The sequence below is a fragment of the Balaenoptera physalus genome (genome assembly GCF_965194825.1).
Source record: "Balaenoptera physalus genome assembly, chromosome: 2".
Taxonomy (NCBI): Eukaryota; Metazoa; Chordata; class Mammalia; order Artiodactyla; family Balaenopteridae; genus Balaenoptera; species Balaenoptera physalus.
In genome coordinates, this window is record NC_138883.1 from 69,533,451 (window position 1) to 69,558,106 (window position 24,656).

Below are 24,656 nucleotides of genomic sequence, written 5' to 3' on the forward strand. Positions count from 1 at the left end.
AAGTCATGTAGCAAGAGCAGCAACCACCCCTCAGGAATTAGAAGAAAAAAAAAAAGGGGGGAAAGAAAAAAAGAAAGAGAGAGAAAAAAAGAAACAACCACCGCCCCGGGGGTGAAGCTCCCTCGCTCCCAACTCTACTTCTTGGTCTCCCCCCCACCCCCCGCTCCCCCCCCCCCTGCTGCTTCCTCCTCCTCCTCCTCCTCCTCCTCCTCCTCCTCTCGCAGCAGCAGTCACAGCAGCAGCAGCAGCAGCAGCAGCCCAAAGGGGGGGAGAGCCGGGCGGCGGGCGGGCGCGTCCCGGAGCGGCCGCGGCGAGGATGGGGAGACAGCGATCGAGGCGGCTATAGCCACAATTAATTTTCCGAGCTACAGGCGCACACTAGGGCTGTAAAAAAATTTTTGGTTTAACCTTTCCTGCCGCTGGGCCAATCAGAGCCGGCGGCGTGCGGGAGCGTCTCTCCTGCCGTCGACCAATCGGCGGGTCCGGGCCCACCCACCCCGCCCCACCCCGCCCCGCCCTCCGGCTCCCGCCCCCTCGGGCGCTCACCTCCCCCTCTCCGCGGGCCTCGGCCTCGCGGCCGCGCGGAGCCGCGTAGGGATACGCCGGTGGGAGCACGCTGCGCCGCGGCCCTTCTCTGCGCCCCCTCCACACGTTCTACCCCGCGGGTCTGCTCAACCGAAATCCCCCTCTTAGGGCAAATATCTCACATTTCCGGCTTCCTTCTCATGTATTGGGTCATTTTCGTTTGAGCGTCAATATTTGTCCTTATTGATTAAAGTTTGTATCCAATTTTATGTTTCAAAGCGGGGGCGGTGGCGGCGGCAGTGGTGGTGGAGAGAAGAGTGGGAGTGCAGGGAGAGGGCAGGAAATGGAGGAGGGAGAAGCGAGGCACTACTTTCCCGAGTCGGCCTTGCAGGCCCGGGTCCGGCATTTCGGAGCCCGTAGGAAAACTGTGCCCCTCGTAGGTAACACTCCTCCGAGGTTTCGGAGGGTTGGGGAGGGAAGGCCCACCTCTGGCGTGGGAGGGAGGGTCTCCTATACCTTGGGGGAGGAGGGTCCGGCAGAGGTTTGGAAATGAAGGGATGAGGAGGAGGAAGTGGGCTGACGAGCGCGGGGCCAAACAGGGGTTACTTACTCGGTTCCTGCGGCTCGGGCGGCGGCGAGCTCGGGCGCCGCCGGGAAGCCAGGCCTGGGGCTCCCGGCGCTGCGGCGGCGGGCGAGGGCGGCTCAGTGGTGGGCGCGTTTGATGGCCTTCCGAAATGAGGGGTGCTCAGAGAGAAAACAATACCAAACAATCTCGAAATAAACCAGGTAACACATGCTCTCTATGTGCGTCTCTTCCTTCCTCTTCTCTCCCGCTCCAGACCTTCGCTCATGCTCTGGGTGACTCGGTGCCGTTTTCTCCTCGCCGCTCCAGCTTCTCCTCAGCTTCTAATCCTAATTGGAAGCGAGTAGCCGCGAGCTATCACCCTGGAAATGTTTCCATTTTGCTTGTTGACATTGGAGGGAAAATAAGGGTGGGCGTCTATTTCTTTCCGGGTTTTTTTTAAGCCTTCCTATTTTCACTCCCTCTTTTCTTTTTCTTTCCGCTTCTCAAATGCTTTTAATTTGTGCGGGCCTTAATCCTGAAATAACCGCATGCTTCAGCCGGCCCTTTCCCATCCTGAATGCTGCTTGTAGGCGCCTAGGAGCCTTGGGAACGTGCGTCCCACAATTCCAGCTTCTTGGGCGTTAGGACTGGGAAGGTTCGGTTGAGGGTGGAAGTGAGTGGGGAGATTGTGATTCGGGGGCTTTAAAGGGATCCCGTGGCCAGGGGCAGGGCTAAGGCCCAGCATTTCCCAGGGATTGGAATTTGGTGCAGGGCATACTGATCAAAGGCTGTTTTATCCCACATGGGCACGAAACATACCACAGTTTACGGAGGATGTAGCCTGAGAGAAGAGGGAGGTGGAGGAGAAGCATAAATGAAAAGCACCTTTTCACTCTGTAAGGTAAATAATCATAAAATGTAAACCTTTCTTCGTCTTGATAAACTCTCAAATTATCTGACAGATTTGGTATTTACGAAAACGAAAAAGCGGTGCTTATGTATGATGTTAAATTTCAATTCTAATATAAAGAATGCAATTGATGAATACTCAGGTTAATAGGGAGTTATTCCACTCTCCCCATCCCACCCCCACCTTGAAATTATGAGAGAGAATAAACTCTGAAGAGAATAATAGACAATTATAAATAGATAATGATTTTTAAATATGGATCTATTAGGAATGCCATAAGGGAGCTTTGCACATTGGACTGACCTCAACTATCCATTCACTGTATGTGTGTGTCTTCTCCCTATTTCTACATAAGTCCTTACTTTAAAACAAACTATATTTACATGTGGGAAAATTCAAGGGTTCCAGCGATCGCCGTTGGTGGTGACATGGCCCCAGACTTTGACTTCTAAGCTCCGGATTTCTTACAGAGCCGGGTGAGCTCATGGGTTTTGCGGACCCGGCTGGAGAGATCTGTGGGCCTTCCTCTTTCTGCTCACTTTTCCTCCTCCCACTCTTCTCCGCTCCCCAGGCCTTATTCCTACTTTTCCTCAACTCGCATTCCTGCCTCCTCCCCTCTTCCCGCCTCCTCCCCCTCACTCCCCCCACCCCTCTTCTCCTTCTATTCCACTCCCTCACTCCATTCCTCCACCTACTCCTCCCCATTTCTCCCCCCACAGCCCCCCTTCTCATCACCACTTATAATGGCACACAAGGGCTCCCTCTGAGGTGGACGGCCCGGTACGTTTTCGTAGTCGGTCTAGCGTGAAATGATTCGGTGTAACCGGATTCTTGGGAAAGGACAGGTTACGTAAACATTTACTGATGTGGAGTAACTATACTATTTGTACTCTGATATGCAGGAAGGAAAGTGTTGATTAACACAGAAGAAAAAAAAGCGAAATTAGCTGATTGCATGCTCATAAGTGCAAGCTGTCATTGAACTGCTTTTAAAATAGACACAGCTGGGTGTTTGTGTTGAAAAATTTCTTGTGTTTTTGCTAATACTGAAATAAGCATGATTTTGTATACCAAACATTTTCAGATCATTAAAATTTGTAATCTGTGCTGGTTTTAAACACAAAGAAAAGAAACAGAATCATTTCGATGTAAAATTTGCTGATATTATATTAACTCAATCAGGTCTGTACAAATTGTGCATTGTGCCTACTAAAATCTGTTTGATCAATTTAATACACAAAGTGCCAAACGTGGGTATTGTTTGTTAACATTGGACATTTTATTCAAATCCAAGCTCAGCAGCAAACTGGAGAAGCACTCCTTGAATACAACACCAGCACTGACTGATGAATTTTTAATGTTTAAGGTGTTTCTTAGGTCAAAGCTGAGTGTTCATTGTTTTTGTAATCCTGCATAAAATTTTAGCAGGTGAAAATAAGTTTTTCTTCTGTTTACTTTCAAATAGCAAAAACTGGGGTCTGCTAATGAGAGCTGGAATAATCTGATTTTATGTGCCAGGAGCTTATATTGACTGGGAAAATGTTTTGCATGCAAATTAAAAAATGTGTTATATTATTTTAAGGATTGCATGGATGCAAGTCTTAAAATAGGATATTTGTGTAGGAATAAATAGATTCCAGTTTAATCATATTAAAGATATATTCTCCCTAATGACAAAGGTTATTTGCAATTTGGGGGGGAGGTGAGTTTGAATTCCTTTTAATAATTTTAATTAGACTTTATGGTGAGATAGAGTGATATATATATGTATACACACACACACACACACACACACACACACACACATATATATATATATATATATATATATATGGGCTTGTTCAACAAAACATGCACTGTTTACTCAGCAGCCCACATTTGTCTCAGCAGTGGCTTCTTTTTAGAACTGCTACTAGATGAAATGGAGGGGGAGGGGGCTCTTGGACAGAGTATTGTGCAAGTTGAAAGTCCCTGGATGGAGCTTTGTATATCCTACCGGCCAATTTGGGTGCAAATTGGATTTGAACGACTGCCCACATCCACCTCAGGCCTCTTTCCTAAACACAAGAAGCCCTAACTCTGTATTTCCACCTCATTCAGTCTCTGTGATTACCTTCAGAAGACAGAGGGCGTCCGGTGGTCTCAGATCTGAAAAAATTCTTTATCACTTTAATATTGTCTCATCATCAGCTTAATCTTGATCTCTCAAACACATAGATCTATAAATGTACACTGTTAACGTCAAAGCCTAAGTCAGAGCAAATGTAATTTTCTGGGATATATAATGGTAAACTTCTCCTCTGTCTGCCTCCCCCTTTCACCCCCCAAAAGAGGACAGGCCTTGTAAAGAGTGAGCAGTTCCAACGGAAGAATTCCTTGGGAAATGAATTAGATTATTCCGTCTCTAGTTTTAATTAATAGCCAAGGCCCCACAGCCAACTGCAGGGAGCAGCACATTTAGTTTCTCCATCTGGTGGTGCTACATTGAGTCTTCCTTAGGGCCTATTTCCCGCTTTTGGTCGGTGCCTTGCTGCTTTTTTCCTTGTTACCTGCTGGTTAAAGGAGGGCGAGCCATTTTTGCCTAAAATCCACCCTGCTCTCGGCTCCCTGGATAGGGTGTCCTTGGAGCGGCGCCCAGCGCCAGGCTCTGGGTAAAGCTCTCTTCCTGCAGATGCAAGGGGAGTCCCTGACCCTGTGACGTTTGTGAGTGAGCGGAACCCTTGCGGAGGCATCCAGGTATTTCCAGAGATCCTGTGACTATCAAGGTCTGCTCTTGCTGAAGCCAACTCGTCCTTAATCCCTTCTTAACAGCAGGTAATGGTGCTAACATTTAGTGATTGTAAGTTACCCTTTAGTGTGTTGTATCCTTGTTCTGTGGGTTTTGGTTACAGGTTATACGATTAGGTTTGCGAGAACAGTAGTGAACTAAACTTCTCAGTAAGAGGTCTTCACACCAGGGAAGTGTTACTTTTCTGCGGCAGCCTTGCCTCGTCACTCATTAGGGAGCTGCAGGTTGTCAAGCGGCTGCTCTTAGAGCACGCGCGCACACCCTCAATATCCCCAGGGGCGCGCACACGTGCACGCGCACACCACAAACACACACACACATACATATACACACTCACACACCTCACTAAAACTAAATTAAGAAGCCAATGATTAAGACAAGCGTCTACTAGGCCTGTCATTTCAGCATCCTTCCATCATAACATTGTGGCACCGGCAATTTTGCTTGAGAACTTCGAGAAAAAAAAATTCATGGGAGAGCCTCGTATTTGAGAGTCGAAATGTTTAACTTGTATAAGCTGGGGAACCACTTCGGAAGCGAGAAAGTCCAAAGTTAAAAAAAATTTTTTTAATAAAGAAGAAGAAGAAGAAGAGAAGGAAGAGGAGGTCTGGGTAGAGACCCTGGGACACCCCAGGCAGGTTTCTGTGACTCTGCCAGAAAGCTTCCAAGCTCTCTGAAGGCAAGCACATACTTATCCAAAGGAATCGTCTTGAGACCTGCAACAAAATACACTTGGGAGAAGCTTCTTTCCAATATTACCCCACAGAGAGCCAGGCGTGGAGAGATCCATGAGGAAATATTACCACCCCAGGGTCGAAGGACCTTTAAAAAGTCTCTCTGAACAACCTCTCAGTCGAACACTCTGCACATCTCTTGTAAATATAAAATGTCCAGTAGTCTTTTACATGTTTCCTGTTATTTGCCAGCACGCTTGGCATCTTTGAAGGTGGACAATTTGCAGAGGGAGTTGAGTCCCTGATAGTGTGAGGGCAGGCCCGTTCCGTTTTTTGACCTGATCCAATTAGGAGAAATAGTCCCACACCTTTCGGGCAATCGTGCCCTGAGAGGCCAATTTCTTGTTTTCCTCTAGAAGCCCTAGGAAATGGCGCAGCCCATCCTTTAGAGGGGTCAGGAAATGCTAAAGGGAAAGACAAAGAGTGGAAGGGGTGATGGTAAACGGGAATGACGGAAGCTAGTTCTCAGGTCCTTATATTTAACCCTTGAGTCTATCTGAAAAGGGAGGAAGTGAGAGTTGGCAAAAGTCAGCACACAAGACAATGCTACCTTGGATTTTTCACCAGCGGGACATGGAAAGAGGGGGAAAAAATGACTTCATAAGTATATATCAGCCTGAAAGAAGAACTTACAGGCCTCAAAATGCTGGTCTCCTAGAGTTCGAGCTCCTTACTATCCCATCCCTGTTCTCCTTAATTAGTTGGAAGTTCAATTTGATTTCCCGTAAGAAACCGAATAATCTACTTTGGGAAATGCTAACAGCACTCTTCGGAGAATGTGGGGCATCGAGTTTCCTCTATTCTGAAGCACCATTCCAAAAGGCCCCCCAAACTCCAGTCGTTGTGAGGAAAGATGAAGCGGTGCGGCTTAGTGACAATTATTAGGACGGTCAGCTCTGAACCAGTCACCCACCCTCTCAATAGTTAAAAGTACACGAAGAGCCCCGAACAATAGAGAAGATTGATAGTATGTTTTAGACAATGCTCGCACCCACTGATGGTCGTCAGGAATGACGAGGGAGAAAACTGCCTGCGCTGGGGTGAGCAGGCCAGGAGGCAAGCAGAGACCCTTCCACCCCAAAGTCCCCCTTCGCATTTGAAAAGTCACATAAGACAAAGTAAACTATTTACTAATCGAATACATCCGCTTCCTTTCTAAAAACCCAAGTGGACAAACCAATGAGCCAGTTTTTACTTCGTGTCTGTCTCATACCCACCTGCCTCCTCACTCTCGAACTGCAGTTCCTGTAGGTCTTCCCCTCCCCCTCCAACTTGAAGCAGTGGAAAATGTGTTGGAGCAGCGTTTCGAAAAAGGTCCTGATCTTCTCCCTCCCTCGCTAACCCCTCGAGGCTGTAACGGCGACGGTTCCCGGCGAGGAGCATCACGGAATCCGGGCTCCCGGGGCCTGCGCGCCGCTCCTGCCCGCTAGCATCCGCGCGCCTACCCCGCGCTCCTTTGTCGCCCGCGCCTGCCCAGCGCAGTCCTGCTGGAGGACTTGCTTTTAGGTTTTATTTCCGGATTTACCCCTCTTAGAGTTACCTTTTCAGCCCAGATGTCTCGTGTTTGCACATCACGCCGGATGCACGCATACAGATCAATATTTTTAGGCTAAGAGGTCATCTGCCATAGTGAACGTGGAAAAAAAGAGCCCAGTCAAAGGTTTTAAGCTTATTATTTGTATAAAGCACAGCTCAGAGTGAAAAGATTGGGGTGCGCGCAGGTGAAGTTAATTTGAATATTCAATTACATAGAAGGGGTGTTGGACCCAGTGAGGGAGAGCAGTTATACCGCTATTTCTCTCCTGCCCTTTGGAAGGAGCCGAAGGCAGGGAGGAGAGGAGCGGCCAGGGTATGCTAGATGCAGGATGGCTTCAGGAACAAATTACCGCTATAATGTGCAAACAGAACAACCCTACTCTTCCGTTTCAGAAACTACAACAAAGGTAGTGGGGGGGGGGTCACTTTTATTTTAAAAACAATCCTAGGTAGGTTCTTGTTTACCAATTTTAGTATCTTTCTTCTGAGCTTGTCCTAAGGCACGCAGGAGAGAAAGTAACGTTCAGGAAGAAAGCCGAGTCGGCAAGTTTGGCTCCGGAGCGTGTGAACTATGAATCACCGCGGTGAAGATCTTTTTTTTTTTTTTCTCACCCTTTTCTTTTCTCCTGGAGCGTGAACTTGTTAGATCAGATAGATGAGGCCACAAGGATGTGGAATCACTGATAAAGCCCGGCTTCTTGGAGAGCAGCCTTGTGAGGCTGCTGCGTTGCCTCGGACGGAGCTGAGGGGCGCGGGGCTCGCTTCGGCGCTGCCCCAATGCAAATCCCCGCGGCCGCCCGCGGGCTGCACCCCGCGCTGGGATCACTGCCCAGGCAGCCTATCCTCTGGCCTTAGAGGAAGCACCCCAGAAGACAAAAGAACGGCCCCAGCTGGGCTGAGTATCTGCTCTCCGGAACACTAAACGGGGCCCGCAGGTTTTCCCGGAATAAGTTCGAAGTCCGGACCACAAAGCAATCGGAGGGTGGGAGACACTAGATTTTAAAGAAGTCTGGAATCAGGCGTGATTCCCACTATTTCCCCCATTGATTAGAAGTGGTTCCCTTTCCCTATTTATATATATATATGCACATGCTATTGATTACACACCGCGATTTACTTGAAAAAGTGCTTAGAGTATCTTTAGCACACGCTCAATCTTTCTCCCCCTCAAAGATTTCAGCTGACAGTGTGGTTGTTGGGATCAATTAGCACTGGATTTTGCCCCAGGATTGCTCCCCAGGGCGGACAAATGGAGCCAACTCATCTCCAGCGACTTTTTTTTTCGCCCACGTGCGTATCCACGCCAGAGCTTTAGAAGCAGTTTAAAATCCCCAGCCTTGGTTTCACTTGATATTGTTGTTGTTGTTATTGATAAATATTGGGTCATACACAGCCACTTGTCAGAGCCTTTGGCTCCATCTCGCAGCTGCAGCTCCTAGCGGGGCGTTTGAGTCTTGTTCTAGGAACTGGAGGGATTTGTTGGGAAAAGAATTGCATAGTCTCTGCTCCTTCAGTTGCGGAGATGGCCCCTTAAAATCTTACTTCTTGTCTGTCTACTGTCACGTTTATTTCTTTATTTGTTCATATATGTGAACACTGGGTAGACGCGTGTTTCTTTCCCCCCCGTATCTTTTAATTGAAATTATCGTCAAAATAAAAAGGGATAAACTATTGACCCCAGTTTTCTTAAGTATATCTGAAACTAAAAAGAACACAGGCGAGTGGACAGATAATTTTTGTAATTGCTGGGGGATGGTTGAGTAGGTAGGACGTTTGGGGGTTGTGTAATTGGAGTAATTTATACAGTTTATCTTTCGACTGTGCTGTATATACTCTTTCCCTTGATACTGCACACGAACTGAGCCCATGGTCGGCTTGTCTTGGCATGTTTGAAGCCCCAGACACCCAACAGTATCATTACAGGAAAGAGACAAAACCCTAAAGACTCGAGGCAGGGAGGCGTCTGCCTTGAGGTGAATGGGGAGTTTGTCTTGGCGCTGGACTTTTCGGGTAAGCGCACCCACTGGCTCAGACTGCCTGGCAGCGCAGCGTCAAGGTCTTCCCCGCGCAGAAGTGCAGGGAGGGGGTGGGGAAAGAAACAGCTGATTTTCGACATTTCAAAGGGACTCTTTCTATTTATCAGTGTTACCGAAGTGTACGTTACTGGAGAAACAACAAAACAAGCATAGAGCTGCAATTTTCAAGAAAATAGGATCCCCAAATATAAAAATAAAAAAGTAGCAGAGAAGATGTATAATTCAATCAAATTACACAAAATTGCTTGAAAATCCAGAACAGTAGCGATCCATTATGCCTCTGTTTTATTAGTGACAAGTACAATTACTCTAAAATAAAGAACACTGGTGAATATATAATTGGCTGTAATCATGTTAGTGTTTGAATAAAAATGACGGGAACATTTAACACTTTGACAACAAAATGTTCAGAAATAACTTATTTATTCAAACAGTTTTTATTTTCCACCAAGTGAAGGAGAAACACAGTTTGCTTAGGAAAATCAATGACTTATCCCTGCAATAAATAAATATCCAAAAGGGGAAAAAAACAGCCCCACACCTCTATATTATTACTATTATTATTTTTAACCAGCAAGAAGCTTAATCCTGTGTTTGGAGGCAGCACCGCCTAACGGTTGTTGGGTACCGACGTCCGCCACCTAGAGGAAAAGCTCTGCAGCTCACCCGTTTTCCGGCGGTGACCTCGGGAATCAAAGTTAATAAATATTCCTTTGCAAATTGCTCTCCAAACTAACTTCCCCCTCCCCCACCCCTCAGTCCCCTTCCGCCCTACAAAATCGTCACAATATTTTCTTAGTAATTGCTCTATGCAATTGACAGAAGTGCTGAGTCCCCGGCAGCGCGGTCCTCTCCTAGCAAACAGCCAGAGCGCGCTGGGGAATTAGGTCAGGGAATATTTGGGTCTGGAGAGAGAATCCACTTGCGACCAAAATTCTTCTAGAGCAGCCTGAATTCGGGTCTCATAAAGTAACAGCTGATGCTGGAACCCCATATTCCAGTGCTTTTTTTTTTTTTTTTTTTTTTTTAGGGCGTTCTTAGGGAAAACACAGCCCGGATCCCTCTGTCCGCCAGTTGCTTACCGCGGGGCCCCTTTTCCCGAATTCTCCCCGGTCCACATGCCCCTCCCCGCCGCAGACACGGAGTTGTGAGGTCCGGGCTCTCTCTAATCGGTCCTTCGACACCAACGGGTCCTTTGATTTTCCTAAATAGGTTGTAAAGGCATTAAGGGGAAGGCCATGTTTTGAGGGGTCACCCCTGTGGCCCTGGAGGCCGAACCAGGAGAAATCCCACATCTTTACACTGAACCCTGGAGTTTCGAGAAACTTCCACAGTGTGCTGGGTAATTTGAGGACGGACCCGAGGAGACGAGGGACCTTTTTTTGCCTTTTAGTTTTGGTGGATACTATTGGCTTCTCCCGCAGAAAAAGCCAGCCTTACACCCGGGTCTTGCCTGGCTGCCCTCAAGGAAGTCTTGGGGAAAAGAGATGCTAAGCGAGTGTGAGGGGCTAAGAAAAGAGAAATAAGGAGGGTGTTCGGGGCGCTCAGTGGCTGCTTGATAGACGAGCAGCGGACTGTGCATGTCCGCGAGCCGGCCCTGCAGGCGTTTCTCCCCGCCCCACGCGTCCAAAGTTTTGTTTTGCTTTGCTTTAATGTACCTAGAATACTGTTCAAGCTGAAAGTTTGCTAGAAAGCCGAAGAAGGAACAAGCAAGCTGAATTCGTTTTGGAAAACAAAACATCAACAACAACAAAAAACCCCACCCTGTTAAATAATTGGGTTTCATTCCTTAAGTTTTCCCTTCCCTCTCTTCCTCCCCTCTTTGCTTTCCTTTCTCAATCTCTCACCTTCCCCGCTCCCCATCCTCATCCCTATCTTTATTTCTGTCTTTATAACCAAATCCCTATCTCCATATCTCTCTATGTGTAAGAGAAAAGAAGCAGCGTGAGGTGGGTGGAGGTGACCATTTTTACGCTGAGTTTCGGAACCTCCCTATTTGTCACTTCTCAGCCCCGACGCTGCTGGAGTTTAAAGGAGACATCCCAGACATGACTCTTCCTCTCATTCCTCCCAGGGGCAACCTCAGAACCATGGACCTGTTTTCCTACTGTAGAAATTCTTTTTTTAAGGTAGTCGAAATATAGATATAGGTACATCTCCTCTAAAACGCATGTCCCAGTACATGCCTCCCCTATGGAGTGAGGCACGCCCCAATACTCTAATAACTTAAGTCCTAAGAATTGTTCCGTTTTGTTTTATATAAAACTAGCGCTTCCACTCTCAACTCCCAGGTCTGTCACTCCTCTCCCGCATTATATTAACAGGCGATGTTAGCCTTCCCCTACGTGTTTAGGCTGCTAATGCGGTCCACTTAACGCAACAAAAATGCTCATCTGTGGAGATTTTCCCAAGGCTAGCCGCGATGCTCGCTCCTTTCCTTTTCAGGGCAAGTCCTTTCCTCCCTCCCCCTTCTTTGCTTGAGGTGGGGGCTGAAAAAGGGGTTCAACAACCGCGAGCGAGGATGTGAGCGCTCCCTCCTCTATCTCCCGCCTGCCAATTCACCCAAGAGATAGTGAATTTTTTGGTTTTCTCTTGGGAACAGAAATATCTGGAAGCTTCAGCCGTGCCACTTGGTTGCCTCTTTCAGTTAATTTGCCTTCCTCTTTCTTTTCTTCTCACCTCAGTCTATGAAAGCAGTTCAGAATTGCTCTCACCGCCTCCTCTGCATCCTTCTTAGCTCCTGCCTTCTGAAGGAAACTCTGCTGGCTTTCTTTTCTGTTTCAGCAGGAAAGCTGGATTGGAGATGCACTCTGTAGCGGATTGTTTGTGTGTTGTGTACGTTTGTCTAGTTTTAATAACTTTTTGGAGGAGACTTTCCTGGGCTTGCTGACATTTCCTCCCCCAACCTCTCTATGGAGGAGACTCTCTGGAGGAAGGCATCACCTGAGCTTAGCTGATGGCCTTTTGTCAGGTTCTCTTACTCTTTAAAGTCTGGTCTGGGAAAGTCATGTGTCATCATGATTCATATGTATCCAGTTTCCAAGGAGAAGGACATCAGGGAGAAAGCAAAATAAAACTAACTTAACATATAATAAGTATTATTAATTAGGTTTTGGTTTAAAAGATGATTGCCTTCATTGCTTCCATCTGGAACACCTTAGATTTTTTTTTTTTAAAGCTATAAAGTATAGACATTAGAACAGAGCTTTCCAACTCTGGCTCTACCATGCTCTTCTTCTTACGGATCCTTAGGCAAGTTACTTCACCTTTGTAGTTTTCCTGCTTCATCTGAAAAATAAGTGATCTGCATTCATTAATATATAAGATATCACCCACTCACCAAAATCCCCAAAACAGTAAAAAACAATTAGCCAAACTCTAAGAATCTTTTTTTTTTTCTTTTTCTGGAAGCACTAAGAAAATCTCATTCAAACGGCAGCAGCGACATCTAGTGACCATAGTGCTCAATAGTAACAATGACAGTGTGGGAAGTTTACCAAGGAATGGGTTTTCAGAGTGAGACATCTTGGTTTTTCTAATAAATCTTAATGTCTGGCAAAGAGTACTCTTTTGATATCAAAGAGTTCTTACTGAGTTTAGATTATGGCAATGAGATAAAGAAAGAAAAAGATGCTTAACGACCTCAAGTGTGCATACAAGGCAGTTAAAATGTATAAGAACACTCTTCTAATGTTTTAAATTCCAGGTCAAGAGACTAGTTCTAAAAAATAATTTTGTGGGTTGTGCTTTATTTAACTAATTTTCCAAATTAAAATCAATTGTATTACTGCACAAATACTTAACAAAATTGGAAAAAGGTAGAAATTTCCAAGATTTCCTTTCATCTGGACCAACCATTTAGTTGATTTGAGATTGCTGTCTAGTCAATAACAGGGAACATACTAAAAATAACTCCCTCCTTTAAGTCACCACATATATACTCTGTCCATAACACCTTTGTTCAAAGTATTTTGAAATTCAAAGAAATGGGGTTCCCATTACTGGATGGACTCCATCTCTTTTTGTAGCAAAGATTATCTGGGCACCGGTGAAGTCTTAGCAATGGCAGAGAGACTATGAAGCCCAAGACGTTTCAGGATAACAATGTTAGCATTTTCTTGGCATTTCACACTTTAGACAGAGGCAAAGAAGAATTCAGCTTATTCTCTGTGACTTTATAAGCTAGCCAAGTGTGTGGGCGTAGTTTGTTCATGCACTCAGTGAAGTGTGTGTTTCAATTCCTATTAGCAAAGCAGATGATGACTGTTGGAATATATGGATCCATGTTTTATAACTTTAAAGGAAGCCAACTTTGTTTATTATAGTTTATTTTTGACCAGTACTTTATGCACTTTTACTGTGTAATTTGGCCACTGATTGACTTACTAGCTAGTTTAGCCAGGTAGTATTCTAGTGTAATAAGATTACTAGACTCTTAGTTAACCCCGGGGAGAACTTGAGCTAGTCATGCCACTTTCTTGACCTTAGTTTCCTCAAATATAAAATGAGGAGGTCGAATGCTCCACTGTCCCTTATTGCTCAAAACAACCATAAATCAATAAATCGTCAACCCTCATTTGCAAAGACCCTCTTCTGGTGCCTCTGTGGTCACCTGTGACTCTTCAATGTCAATTCTGAATTCTCCAGTTAGGCATCTCATCAGAAATTAGAATGGAAAGAATCGACGAATCCTACTTCTTCATGTCCTGCCCACCTCCCCGTTTGTCTGATTTTTAGAAATGACAGAAATCTTAGACTTTCCAGTCAACATTTACCAATTCATTGGCATACTCTCAGCTCTCTTGTTGTCCATCCAGAAAAATCACAGTGTGGGAATGGGACAAAACTGAACATAAAGCTGGGGCAGCTGTATTTGAACATGTATCCAACATGTTCCCATATCCCCATGGTAATGGTTATTTATTATTATTATTATTATGAGCCAGAGCCAAAGTATTCTGGCTGCAAACAGCCTACATTTCCTTCCTGCTTCTGTGGCCCTATGAATACATTTCTTCAGGAGGTGGCAGTAAAATGTCTCCCATTTTTATCTGGCTTGGAATATGATTACACACATTTAGCAAGGAGAAGATCGTTCACAGGAGGCAAATATTACCCCATGATGCAAATATGCTCCGCATTTAATATAGGTCCCAGGGAAGCTGAAGACATATACAAGGAGAATCGGAATGATACTGACCTGGATTGACAGAAGGACCATGGTTCATTATAAAGAAAATTCTGAATCTCTCAAAGGTTTATTTTTAAGATACTTTTCTCCTTTCTCATCTCTCTAGATGTCTTCCAGCTCTTCATACGACTCAGAATGGTAATAAAAATACCCTATCTTTGTATAAAATTAACAAGGCATATTTTCTTCTGTGAATTCCTCTCAGATTCAAGAGACAGGTATTATTTTACTTTAGAAGTGAGAATACTGACCTAGAGAGGCTAAATTACTCACCTGAGCTCATACTGCTAGGAAGACCCAGAACAGGAGCATGAATTCTGGCCCGGGATAGGCTACATCTCACTTCTGCTTGTTCTCAGGGTTGAGGCCCTCACACTGGGAACCAGGGTTACAGACAGACCTGCTGCTGTTCCTTAGGCCTCACCAAGATTCCATTGCATATATTTGAGAAGTCTCAACTTTTAGGAGATTCTTGGGACCCTTGTAACATGGTAGAATCTGTGCTTGCTACTCTTCATTCATGTATTTCTCCTCTTAATGCTAACAATTTTATATTAATATATTATTTATATTGTTTATATTTTCTTCCTGAGGCATAATCTTTGTAAAAAGATAGCAAAAATAATATAAAAGTATGTTATTTATATTTTCTACTAGAGGGATAATCTTTGCAAAAAGATAGTACTCAAAACATGTTTGTTAGTGATCTTGGGATCCAAGATTTTGGAAATGGAATGAATATAAGACATCCTCTGATTCAGCAGCTCTGGAGAGAGATCACTATCTGAATCAGTGGCTCCTGGGAGCTCTGCTGAGTCCAAGTCCAGATTATTCTGAGTACCCTGGCATTGTTTCCTGCCCATCTCCCTTGCTTCTTAGCTTCATACATTAATGTATTTGGGAATTCCATTCTTGCTGGCTATCCTGTGCGCTGGTTTTCCAAATGGGCTGCCTTTTCAGTAGCAGGCTGTAGATCTGGCTAAGGACCCTGCTCTCAGCTGGGAGCTGTTATCTTCCTCTTGAATGTATTTTCTCTGAAGTAGCTCTGTGCTGCCCTCCACTGGCACTCAGCCGCTAGAGCTAGCTAGCCTTCTGCATCTCCACTAACACACTGCATGTAGGGCTCCAAACGAGATATGAGAGCATTATTAACCACACTATGTATGGTTTTTATAGCATGAAAAATAGGACCCAGGCCCCTTCGTGTCCACTTATACCCTGTGTTCTCACTTCCTATGAGTTTGCTGACGGGCTGTGAATGAGTGTATCTGACATTCACTAATTTCAAGTATTTGTGCTAGAGTATTTGGAAGGGATTACTTGAAAGTGTAAAACTTCTATTTAATTATCAAACTGAAATACACTTCAGCTGACATGATACTAGGCCACAAGTTTCTGAGCGTGCTGTACTTACTCAGTCTTAAGGAATATTAAACATTTTATCTGTAATGTTATAAAGATACAGTGAATTATATGAAATCCCTAAATGATATGTACATTTTTCATTTATTCAACAAATATGTATTAGACACACGCTATGGCCAGGCACTCTTCTTGGTGCTGAGAACACAGCACTGGATAAAGGATATACAAATTATAAAAACACCTGCTGCCTTTATTGAGTTTGTTTACTAGTTGGGGAAGATAAATATTAAATGAATTAATAAGCAAAATGCCCTTTAAGGGAATATGGCACTACCATATCTATTTCCTACCGGAAACACACTGTAGTGATTCCATGTTTTTAAGAATATCGGTATTAAGATTAAGACAGGCATAACCAGAGTTAGATAGGGATTTTTGCTACAAATATTTAATGTGTTATTCATTCATTCATAAATTTATTGTGAATGTAGTATGGACTTGTTAAAGCAATTGATACAGATGAGTGTATGAATCCCTCAGCTGTAAAGAAGTTTCATCTTTTGATTCTATCACAATCTTCTCTCCTGTTAGACTGTCTGGCAATTGCCACCTTGTCACGCCCTGTAATAGCTGTCGTGGAAGCCCCTGCTATTGCTGCCTTGATGATGGGATCTGTTACTGTCTTTCCTTTTTCCTTTGTTTTCATTATGTTCTCTTTCTTTCTTTCTTTAATAAATTTATTTATTTTATTTATTTATTTTTGGCTGCGTTGGGTCTTCGTTGCTGCGTGTGGGCTTTCTCTAGTTGCGGCGAGCGGGGGGCTACTCTTCCTTGCGATGCGCGGGCTTCTCATTGCGGTGGCTTCTCTTGTTGCAGAGCACGGGCTCTAGGCACCCGGGCACAGTAGTTGTGGCATGTAGGCTCAGTAGTTGTGGCGCATGGGCTTAGTTGCTCCGCGGCATGTGGGATCTTCCCGGACCAGGGTTTGAACCCCTGTCCCCTGCATTAGCAGGAGGATTCTTAACCACTGCGCCACCAGGGAAATCCCTATGTTCTCTTTCTATGTCTTTTGCTTTCCCCACAGATAAACTCAAATAGATGTCACTGGCCCAATGGAATAAGTTTTTCCTTTCTAATGTGGCAGAAGTACCCATCCCAACGAAGCAGGTATAGTTACTTTGTCTTCTCTAATCTACCAGGTCTGTCGGAAATGAATGTCTGTCCCAGGTGAAACACAAGTGGTTTGGGAAAAAAAAAAAAACAAAAACCAAGCCAAAATACCAAAGTAATGTTGACATTAATTATAGGTACAACTTTTAAAAATGTTATATTGGTTGAAGAGTTCTTCCGTGTTGTCAGGGATCAAGGGTCACAACAAGCTGCGTGTCCTTCCTCAGGAATAATGCCATTGCCCTCACCCAGATGTGAGGTGAGCCATCCGCCAGAGATGTATAAAGTACATGTCAGAAAAGCAGCTTCTAACTCTCCCAGTCAAATATGAAACTTAGATGGTTCCATACCCTTATTTTTGAGTGAGCTTAGCTGTCTAGCTTCAGCTCAGCTATAGCTGGCCTTGACATATACCCAATGTCTTTGGCCATAGGTTCAATAATTACTTTATATATCATTAATGGCTAACTTGAAATGTCATGCGTGTAACATGTTTATACAGCTGCCTGGGTACTTTCCTTTTACAAACTCTATGAAACAACACACTTGTGTATGTCCTCCCTGTCCTTTGCACTGGAAACTAATTCTTGTTGGTTAGGATAAGTAGTTTGTTGTTTTTGAGAGAAGAGCTCTGAACTTAGAGAATGTTCTTAAATTTTAGAGGGTTTGGCAATTTGGTGTTTACATAATCAAGGTTTTACATTATTGATTTGAAGTGATCAAATGGAAGAAGTGAGGGGTTGGTACGTTTAACTGAATTGAATACATTGTAAGGTGCACCATTATTTAATAGACCATAAAGAAAGAAAACGTGCTGTGAATTTATCTGATATGCCATGAATTGTTGAGATGCATCCACACCTCAGAGATGTTCATATATGTATATCTCACTATCACATGAAATGCAGTGAGTATTTCTTCATCTGCTTTGAGATGGATTCATCTCTTCCATAGCTTCTTGGGAAGACACATCTAGTAATAAATGCATATTGACTATAGTAACATGAAGAACCAAAAACTTGACAGCAAAAAAATCCTTATAATATGACAATTATATATTTTAGTGTGTTCGTAGATGGTTTAAAAATGATTACTGAGACATCTTTAATTCTTAATAGGAATCTGAGAAATCTCAGGATTTCTAAGTAAGATGTTTATATTAAAAGAAAAAAAAAATAGTCCATATTTTGGAAAAAGCTCCATAATACAGAACTGATTCAGGGTTGTTGGATGAGAAGCTTCAACCTTCCCTTGGAGGGTTTTTCTGATTGGAACTTTCTGATTTTGTTTTTATGGTGCAGTCTCATGGTATTGTCTTCTACTAGGAAGACATGCCATCATTTCACTGCAACATGTGGGTCAGGACAGCAGGTAAGAGTCTGAAGACTCAAATATCCTTATATATGAGTTAGAAGTGTATATTCTTCTTAATAAATTATTTGATATATTATCTTTAATTTTTGCTTACTTCTGATTTTAGCTTAACACAGACTTGCTGTAAAAAATTTTCCAGTATATTATAAAGAAGACAACTATAAATCACCCACTGAGACAAAACCTAGAGATAACTTCAGTTAATATTTTCATAATTTAAAAGAAACAGGCCTTTTCCTATGTATAAATATACTATATATTACACTTTAAATAATTTAAATCATTCTGTGAGTATGCTTTGGGTTCTGCCTTTTTTCTTCAGTGTTTTACCATGAGCATTTCCCCATCACTATTTTTACTTTTGAAAACTATTAACTTTTAACTTATGTTTATATTATTTTATGGATTAGTAATGAACAATATAACTATTGCCCATTAACCATTGCTTCACATTTAGGTTGATTCTAATTTTTCATCATTAAGTGACTTGAGATGTGCACCTTTGCACAGAGAGCTGTTTCTCCAACTCTGATAATTTCCTCTTAATAGGTTTTTCTAGGGAAAGAATTTTTTTTGGTCTCATAGTATAAATTTTTAAAAGACACTTGCCACATAGTGTTGAACTGTATTTCATTAACATTATACTAATGTATACTTACACTGGCAATCTATGACAGTGCCTGTCTTATCGAACCATCACCAAATGTTAAATCTTCCTTTTTAAGAGAAAAAATAATAATATCTAAAACTTGCTTTAATGTATTCTTTTATTTACCAGCAAGATTGATGACTTTTCTTCAAGTATTATTCACATTTAAAATGTCTTCTTCTGTGATCTGTTGGGTCTTTTGTCTTTTTTTGTGTTGTTTTGTCTCTTTATATGCTAAATAAGAATAACAATATTAATTGCTATCAATATTCATTAATTTTGATCACCAATTTCTCTTCTTGAAATACTCATATTTGTTAGACAATAAGTGCCAGTCACTGTTCTAAGAGCATTAAGAGCGATTCACTCTATCCTTATAATAATAATTCCATGTTGTTGTTATTTTATAGTTCTTATTCTATAGATCAGGAAACTGAGGCACAGAGATTAAGTAATTTGCCCTAGGTTCCCTGGTAAGTAAGAGTGTCAGGCAGTTTAGTTCCCAAGTCCATGCTCTTAACCACTGCTGTACGGCTACTTCCTCTACTCAGGGTTGGCTAAGTCAGTGTTTTGTCCTTTTCGAGTGTCTCCTGTGTCGTATGTCCTAGCTTTTTTATTAAGCTACAAGGAACTCAGTGATTCCTGCTATATTAACATTGTTAATAGCTACTTTTATTGAGTACATTGTGCTAATTAACTATTTTTATTCTCTCTTTTAAAACCTATAGCAACCATAAAGTAAATGCTTTTATTATTTCTTTCCTCATTTTTTACCCTACCCTGAAGGTGAGAAAACTGAGGCTACATGACCAAATAATCTATCTGAGCAAGATCACACAGCTCATGGTTGGTGGAGATAGGTGTGAAACCCAGGTCTCTGTACCCTGAAACTGAGATATTATCATACTTGATTACTACCAAATCTTGACGCTCACTTTATCCTCTCACTTTCCCTCTGGAACACCATATTTACAAGGTACAGTAGTTTCTGAATTCTCCATGTGTTGAGAAACAGTGGGCTGCCTTTCTATTGCCTTTGCTCTTCTGCTCTGCTTTCTGTTCTAAACCTTTAATCAGTCCACCCTGACTTTCCACTGCTGTTGAAATTCTACCAGTGAACTCACACCACCGAGTGGCTGGTATCTATATTGACAGTCATATCGTCTGCTTTTTAATTATTACAAAGCCTGTTCTTTTGAAATTGTCTTCTGACATGATTGAAGGGACTATTTATTTTCATTAGGAGACTTCGTTGTTTTGGGTCAGAAGTCTTGGTTTCCCATCATAGTGCTACCAGCAAGAACTTCACCCTAGGAAACAAGAACACACTTCTTCTCTAATGGTTCCTATCTTTTCTGTTATAAATCATCCCCCAGATGCAGAAAAGCATTTGTTTTTACTGCTCATGATCCATGCGTGAATTATGTGTTTATAATTTTGAAATGCCTCTATAGATCTGTTGTATTAACATTAGAGCCCGCAGTGATGAAAAAATGCAGTCCAAGTGTCTGCCTGATTGGTGGCATGTGTTACATGGATCTTAGGGTACTTGAACCTCTTTGATCAGAGATACTAGATAGCTTCCAACCCATTGAGAAATACTCATTTTTTTTTAGTGTGGTTTTGTTTTAATATTCCTAGAATGTAGTTAGAGAAAAAACGTTCTACGGTAAAAATAAATATATTCTTTTGAAGACATACAACTATAACTAAGTCAAATAAATACAACTATATATATATATACTTGTTAAATATGAAAGATACAGAGTTATATTTGTGTTTCCTCAAATTGTTCAGAAGGATCATTTTAAACATAAGGATATTGTAGGCAGCCTTTTTAATGTAGCTTATAAAAATAGGTGTTTTTTTGTTTTGTTTTGTTTTAAAACGTCATTCCCTTACTAACATAGTTCTTTCTTTCTTTCTTTTAAAATTTTTATTTATTTATTTATTTATTTTTGGCCGTGTTGGGTCTTCGTTTCTGTGCGAGGGCTTTCTCTAGTTGCGGCAAGCGGGGGCCCCTCTTCATCGGGGTGCGCGGGCCTCTCACTGTCGCGGCCTCTCTTGTTGCGGAGCACAGGCTCCAGACGCGCAGGCTCAGTAGTTGTGGCTCACGGGCCCAGTTGCTCCGCGGCATGTGGGATCTTCCCAGACCAGGGCTCGAACCCATATCCCCTGCATTGGCAGGCGGATTCTCAACCACTGTGCCACCAGGGAAGCCCAAAATAGGTGTTTCTTAAACTTCTTTCATAACCTGTTAGAACTTACTATCATTCCAAACTACTTTATTTGGCAAGTGTAGAATATCACTCTAGGTTTCATATGAGGTGTCTATCATTTCTTCCCCTTAGCTTCTTGTGGTGAGCCATTTCTTGGGATGAGGGAATGGGAGAGGCTTTAAAAATTACTTAGTTTGGAAATGGCTCATTATGAGTTTCAGTATTTTACAAAATGGCTCCTAATTGAGACCTGATAGGATATGTGTGTTTCAGTAGCTGAAAAAGACTAGAAACCAGCATTTAGTAGAAAGACCATTGAACATCAGAAGACTCAAATCCTAGGCTCTATTCTATTATTAGAATAGATACTTAATAACTCTGTGATGTAGGACTTCTCCTTCTAATCTTTCTCATGTTCCTTCGACCTAAAATGGATTTCAAAACACCTGCCAGGTCTAACTCTGAAATTTATTCTCAAGAGCAAGTGAGATGTAATAATGCGGGGTTATAAATAGAAAAGTTAATATTCTGATTTTACTTCTGGATTTGGTTTATGTTGGGACTCTGAAAGTCACACAAATACCCCAAATGATAAGATTATTTGTTGTCACCAACTACTTACCTTTGATTGATCGGAAGTCCTCATGTATTCTACAAGTATGTTGAATTGTTTGAACATTGTACTGTTCCTTAAGTATTCAAAATAAGTATCACCAGAAAATCTTTGCAACTTCAAAGATTTATATACTTTATATGGTGTTTAAAACTTTTCATGCATTTTAATAAAAACGGAGTCATTTTTAAAATATGAGGTTTTGGTATAAATCCACACATCAACTTGGAAGGCATAGTTTTAATGCAGCTGCTGTACATTTTCTTCACAGCTTACTTGTAATGTCATTAGTCATTGTTAGGTCTATTAGTCAGAAGTTTCAAATCTGTAATGTGGTTGTCATACTTAGTAATTATTTTTTTAAATGCTGACATACAATTTAGTGTGTTGAAATTCAGCTTTATTCACAGATTTCCCCTTCTGTTCTTTTGCAAAAATCAATTTGTATAATCTCAAAATAACAGTACCTCTCTACACTCTAAGCATTTTAGATGTGTCATCATATTAATTTTTTGCCCTTTACTACTTCCATTAATTAATTCTGCCCTTTAACTTTTGCTGATCAATGTGGACTAAATTGTAATTGCAACATTTCTATGAAATAATGCCAAATTAAGGCTGATAGTGGCATTCTGTGAGTTAGTGAGGGATTTTAACATTTTTGAGCTTGGTATGTTGATATAAAACCAGATAGACTGAGAATCAACTTTTAAAAAAATTTTAATTAAAAAAGTTTTTTTAATTAAAAAAATTTTTTATTGAAGTATAGTTGATGTTCAAATTTATGTTACAGGTGTACAATATAGTGATTCACAATTTTTAAATGTTATATTCAATGTATAGTTATTATAAAATATTGTCTATATTCACCACGTTGTACAATATATCCTTGTAGTTTATTTTATACATAATAGTTTGTACCCCTTAATCTCCTACGCTTATATTGCCCCTCCCTCTTCCCTCTCCCCAGTGGTAACCACTAGTTTGTTCTCTTTATCTGTGAGTCTGCTTCTTTTCTGACTGAGAACCAACTTTTGATTTATGTTTAAATTCTAGGTGTGAAGAATTTTGAATATTATATTATGGTTAAAATTTCCTTGCAGTGTCTGCTAAATACTGGTGGTTTGGAGACATGTAGCTTTACATGATCACTATCCCATTAGAGAGTTAAAATGTGCAACGGGGAAATGAAATAATTAAATATCTCATGAATGTTTATATTAATTCTCACATGGATTGAAATATTGACTTTAATCTAGATTACCCAATATGGTTGATTGTTTATTTATTAAGTGAATGTATAATCATTACTTATTCTGCATCAGATAATGTACGAGGAGATGAGGGTAGAGCGATGAATAAAATTTAGTTTCTACTCCATAAGAACGCAGAGTCTGGTGGAGGAGATGAACACATGGTCATATGTGTACAATAAAGTTAGGTGCCACATTGGAGGTATGCACTGGGTACTATGGAAACACAAAGGAAAGTCACTTGGATCTTCAGGTTTAGGAAAGATATGCCACCCAAGCTCTCTCTTCAAAAAATGTTTTAAAAGTTACAAATGGAATACATGGACATGTAACAACAATGAAATAATTTAGAACAGTTTGTGATCAAAGTCACAGAACTGTTTCTATTCAACAGTTATTTGGCTTCCTAAAGGCAAGCTCTTTTAAATATTTTTGATTGCGTTTCCTTTGGTGGTTCCTCCAGAATACTAAATTATATGATTATACATTCTCTGTGTGTTTTAGGGTTATGTATCATTTTGTTACTTCTGCAGGTTACTTTTGTGATAATAAATAATACCCTGATACACTATTAAGAATTGATATTATCACCTCTACTGTTTTGTTCACCTTTTTACCTTCATCACTCTCCACCGTTTACCAGCTACCTTTTTATTTTGTTAAGATCGAAAAAGAATAGATATATGTATATGTATAGCTAAATCACTCTGCTGTACACCTGAAACTAACACAATGTTGTAAGTCAGCTATATTCCAATATAAAATAAAATTTTAAAAAATGTGACAGACAGCATTTTTTTAAAAAACCTGGAAAGAATTTTTTTTAAAAAGCTTTTTAAATAGTGGAAAAAAAAGATTGTTATCATTTGTAATTTGACATGAAACGGCAACAAAGTCTTTCATTCTTTCTCCATAAATTGACTCTGAAAGTTTACATTTTTATAACTGTGCTGTGTCATGTACTGTGCTATGCTGGGATGGTTTTTCTTTTCTTCTTATCAATTGATTAAAATCATGCCAAAGATTTATTTTCTCCACATTTGAATTGTGGCTTTTTACACGACTTTTTTTGTTTGAACTATAGTTGATATCCAGTATTTTGTTAGTTTCAGCTCTACAGCAAAACGATTGTTATATAAATATATATTTATATATGTAATACATATATATTCTTTTTCAGATTCTTTTTCATTATAGGTTTTTACAAGATATTCAATACAGTTTCCTGTGCTATATCTAAGATCCTGCATGTGGTGCAGGATCTTAGTTCCTCGACCAGGGACCGAACCCTTGCCCCCTGCATTGGAAGCACGGAGTCTTAACCACTGGACCGCCAAGGAAGTCCCTATTTGTAGACATTTTATGATGGCTATTCTAACCAGTGTGAGGTGATACCTCATTACAACACAACTTTGTTTTTTTGCCCTTTGGGTTAGCAATTGACTTTTCTCTCTTGTTTTAAAAAAAAGTAATATGCATCTTACATTTTCATATATTTCCCTTATATCTTCTCAAGTTGAGACCTTTTCCCAAATGCCTTCCTCCTGGCATCATCAATCTTTCTACTCTAATCTGAATCAGTTGCTTTCTAGGGCTACTGTATAGCCTCTCTCCAGCAATTTCCTTCATTGCTTTCCTGAGTGGGATCCATACTTTCTAAATCCCATTTCTTCTCTTTCTCTTTCTTTTTTTTCTTTTTTGTCCCTTATTGTTCTAGTCAACATCGTA

General features: G+C 41.5%; 1 long non-coding RNA gene across 11 annotated transcripts in view; it reads left to right on the forward strand.

The window, feature by feature from the left end:
- Nucleotides 1-135: 135 nt before the first annotated feature.
- LOC309656120 overlaps nt 136-24,656 on the forward strand; it is a 64,553-nt gene continuing 40,032 nt past the window's right edge. For 3 of the 11 annotated variants that reach the window (XR_014261137.1, XR_014261138.1, XR_014261147.1), the window contains exons 1-5: nt 136-1,991; nt 4,672-4,814; nt 14,245-14,350; nt 16,735-16,817; nt 18,122-19,819. This is a non-coding gene — a long non-coding RNA (uncharacterized lncRNA). The remainder of the gene's footprint in view (nt 1,992-4,671; nt 4,815-14,244; nt 14,351-16,734; nt 16,818-18,121; nt 19,820-24,656) is intronic. The other 8 variants (XR_014261141.1, XR_014261142.1, XR_014261143.1 and 5 more) reach the window with 6 other exon arrangements.